We start from the raw sequence: 4,833 nt of genomic DNA, 5'->3' as shown, positions 1-4,833 counted from the left end.
TTTTGTTCTACCTAACATTACTCTTATTTATAACTTGTATAATTGTTTAAAAAAAAATTAGCGAAAATCTTTATAGAAAATGATGGACGCGTAATTAATGTAAACTCCAATTATTATTGAAAAAGAGTTGAGCTTTAGCCTTTGGAAATGAATTTGAGTGTTAGGTGATTCGAAATAAATGGCTTAATAATGTATAATTAAAAGAAGGGAACTAAAGAATCTCAATTTATAACATTATTAACCCATAATTGATCTGTCCTAGGTGTCACGTGTCAACAACTTGCATTAGCTCCTTGATTAATTCCCCTTTGACAGCTGACCAAATGACTTGTTATTTTTTTATTTATAAAATAATAATATTAGATATAATCATAAGTTATAAAAATCGTATAGTCATTCTAAAAAAAGTTAAAATTTTTTATAAAAAATAATTTTTTTTTTATGTAGATTTTATATTTATTTAGAGTAGTGTTACAGAGCAGCCACTATAATTGTGCTTATATACACTACGTGGCTACTTTTAATCTTTTTATTTATTTTTTAATTCTCTTTCCTCACTTTCTCTATCTCTATCCTCTGGCCTGATTTTCCCCCACGCTTGATTCTCCTTCAGCCCAGCCCGGCGCCACCCAGCCTCACAGTCACCACCGACGACTCTCCCTCACGCTGGCAACCATGTCAGCCACCATCGATCTCCCCCATGCGCAACTCTCTCTCCCCTTTGGTAACCCAACCGAAATGGGTGACCCATTTCTCTCCACTTAAGCCGTCGTACGCGGCCACCCAGGCCATTGCACCTCTACCACCTCACACCAACAACCACATCTCGCAAACTCAGCCACCACGAACCTCCTTCTCCGTCGCACACATGCAAACTACCCATAAAATGGGTTTCACATGAGCTTGTGGTCACCGAAGGCCCTATCATCACCATGCGTTAGTTCTAGCCCCACCGAGCACCTCCCCTGACCACCGCGATTCCTCCACGAGCACCTCCGAGCCAACCAAGCCCTTCACCTCTCTCTCGGCCTCTCTGTCTCGTCCTCCACCTTTCTCTCGCTCTTCACCTCTCATCCATCAACTCTCTCTCTCTCTCAGCCCGGTTTAGATGATATGTAGGAGATGTGTAGTTTAGATGATGTCACGTAATATGTGCAAAATGGATACTCTCAATAGTAACTTCTTCCAACAAATTTTCTTCCATATTACTGCCATGTCACCCACACATGTCATCTATCCATTAAATTCATGCATGAGTTACGTGTCAAATCAAGATAACAGACTTTTTCTTTAAATTAAACAAATTATTTATACATTTCACGTGCGTTATTGAGTAATTTAGAGATATATTTTTTTAATATATAGATTGGAGAAAGTTTTCTTCAGTCCAATTCGAAAGAAACGCCAATTCTTTGTTGAAACATTTAGCAACAATGGCTTATTAATTTCAAACAATTGACTCCGCATACATACTAGCTACCTAATTACAAAGTCTAATTTCACTCTTTACAAATTGTATCTTATGAAACGATGTCGTGTACTCCGATCCCAAGCATTAACCAATTATTTTCATTTTTCTATTTCTTCAGAAAAGTAGATTGGATTTTTACTTTCTTTTTTCCTTTTTATATATTTGCTGAAAGTGAAAGTTGACCAATTAGTGAAGAAGAACATTCAAACTTTTGTTTTGTACTTTCATATAAAAATAATCCTATGTATGCTCTCAAGTTGTCAAGAATATAAGAAATTAAATAGTAATTTTTAAAAATAATATTTAAAAAAAATCAAAATAGGGTGGCTATAAGAGTTTTATTTAAATTCTATGTCTCACACACTTATATCTATCTTGATGGGTTTAGAATAGCTCAATATTTATCACTTAATTGATTAATCACAGTGAGATAAGATTAATTTTATATATAATTACAGTGAGATATAAAGTTTTCTTGATGGTCAGAAGTCTATAAATAGTACTGAGTGACTAAGTGTTCTCACCTACAACATTATTGTACCTCTAACCATCGGGAGACACTCGGAAGTAAAGTTGTTAGGATGATCATTCTCTCATAGCTAGGTCAGATTCTTTATCTAACTATAATGGATGGAGGTACGTTTTCTATCTATTATTATTTTATTATCATAGATTATAGAAAATTGAAATTCTAATTATTAATGTTCATGTTAAAATATTTAACAGTGGTTGCCAATACAAGGGACAACTTATTGAGTATTTTAGAGATATATTTTTTACATATATATATATTAAGTAATTTGAAATTATTAATTATATTAAATTAAAAGTATTATTTTTGCTATACAATATCAAACGTCTAAAAGCCTAATCTCAGAGAGATTTTATATCTATTTGCAAGCATTTCTCAGGGATTTTTATAGAAATCAAGACAAATTATTACATAAAAAATTAAGAGATTTTTTTTGTTTTTGGGGAAAAAAACCATTAAAATATATTTAGATTGAAATATATTTAGATTGAAAAAACCATTAAAATATATTTAGGTTGAAAGGAGAAAAGTTGTTTTTTATTAAAAACAAAAAGAAACTTCATAAAAAGTCTTTAGAACCAAACATTTGTCCAATAAAATGGTTTGAATAGTGAGATGAGATGAGATGATTTTATATGAAAGTTGAATAAAATATTATTAAAATATTATTTTTTAATATTATTATTATTTTAAAATTTAAGAAATTTAAATTATTTATTATATTTTATATAAAAATTTAAGAAAATTATAATAATAAAATAAAATAATCTTAAAATGCCAAATCCACTCACTTTCGAAACGCTGTCAGACATTGTTTTTCTCACGTGCACTGAATACGACTCATAGATTAGAATCTTCAAAGAGAGAGACTTCAAAGTACAAAACAAAAGTTTCACTAATTCCTCAAATTTCACGAATTGGATTAAAGCAAAATCTTTTTCCGATTTATATATTAAAAAAATATAATTCTGAAATTTATAAATAAATTATTCAATTAAAAAAAAAATAAAAAAATTGCGATCTCTTGATTTGACACGTATGTATATGGGCATGTGGGTAACATGATTGTCAGAGCTTTATGGTATTCTATTTCCGTGCAAAGAAAGAGAAAATGACAAGTTATTTATTTTTTTTATTTTTTAAAAAAAAAATGAAAATGACAAAGTTATTTGTTGAGATGTTGTTGACACGTTATATACATATTACATATCGATTATTAGTTTAGAATGTTATAAATTGAGCTACGTTGTTACTTACCTAATTATAGGTAAATTATTTTAATCTTAAAAATTGACGGAAATTTAATATGATATATCAGTCTATAAAATTATTTTTGTTAAAAGATAAATTTAATATACTATATAAAATTATATCAGTTTATAAATTTATTTTTATAAAATTATTTATAAATGTAGGACTTATATAATTATAATTAAAATTAGACTTAAGAGTGTTGGCAATAAATGGTCTACTAGTTATAAATGCAAGAGTTGATTGGGAAAGCAATAAAGGTGTGAATCAGTCATATGGGTCTCTCTTTCAATCTCTCTCTCTCAAATAACTAAGGTCTTGTTTGTTTGTGTATACAAGTATTTTCAAGTCTTTTTTTATATTTCTAAATATTTTTAAATATTTTTAGAGAGTTATTTTCTAAATATTATACAAATATAATTTTTTTTCTATTTTTAATTTTTAATTTTTTTATCTAATTATTACTTAGTCATTATAATTTTTCTAAATTTCTAAACAAAACACAAAAAATAGTACAATTTTTTTTTTCAAATTTTAAAACAAAAATTATATTCAAATAATATTTTAACTTCTTCTCTCTATTTTTCTAAAACTTAATAAAAATATTAACTCAAATAATTTTATTATTATTTATAAATTCTTTTACTATTATTTATAAATATTCTAAAATATTTTAAGCATCCAAACAAACACTAAGTACGGCCTCTCCTATATCTTTCACCTCCCTTCCTTCTTCCCCTTACTATATCCATATTCTTTTTAGTGGTTTACTTTTCTCCTTTTTCTTTCCATGGTGGAAAATAATTGAATAGTCATTCAGTCAGTCATTCAGTCACTTTCACGTGATACGCAATATCGCATATAGGGTAACTGGAGAGTCACTTAAATCTCTAATAGAATGTCCCAAAGATACGAAATAAAAGGTTCATATAATGAACCCAATAGGTCAAGAAATCTACAGGAACACTTAGGGCAAGTTTGGAGAGAGATGAGAATTTTATCGTTTATTTTAGTATTTAAAATATTATGTTTTAGTATTATTATTGTTTTGAAATTAAAAAAAAAATGAATTGAAATTTAAAAAAATTGAATTATTTATTATATTTTATATGTAAATTTTAAAAAGGTGTAATGATGAGATAAAAATTTTGTGTCTCATCCCACTCCTAAATCTCACGGGATCAAATTGCCCCCGATAAGATTACTATGGTAACCAACATTAATGGTAGATATTTACCACTAAGAAAAAGGCGAGATACTCGGATATTATTTCCCGATATGTCAACATGTTCATTCTAGAATCTTATCTTGAGAATATGGCGATTAGGATCTCGATATTTGAAAAAAATAAATTATCCTTATCAGCAATAGTTCACCTCTGTATAAGAGATCAACACCAATAAAACCAAGTAAGATTCTAGACTCCCTTTTTTTTTTTTTCCAAGCAATACGTTCATATTTTTGACTTAAGCATCGGAGGTGCACCAAGCACATCGGACCCCTTCTTCCTTGTTACAAGTCATTGATCGAGATCAATTGTTGGTGAAACACGACTTCAACAATAACGATATATTTACAA

This window comes from Juglans regia, chromosome 15, assembly GCF_001411555.2.
Source record: "Juglans regia cultivar Chandler chromosome 15, Walnut 2.0, whole genome shotgun sequence".
Lineage (NCBI taxonomy): Eukaryota > Viridiplantae > Streptophyta > Magnoliopsida > Fagales > Juglandaceae > Juglans > Juglans regia.
The sequence above is the reverse complement of the archived record's forward strand: the minus strand, read 5'-3'. Positions refer to the sequence as shown.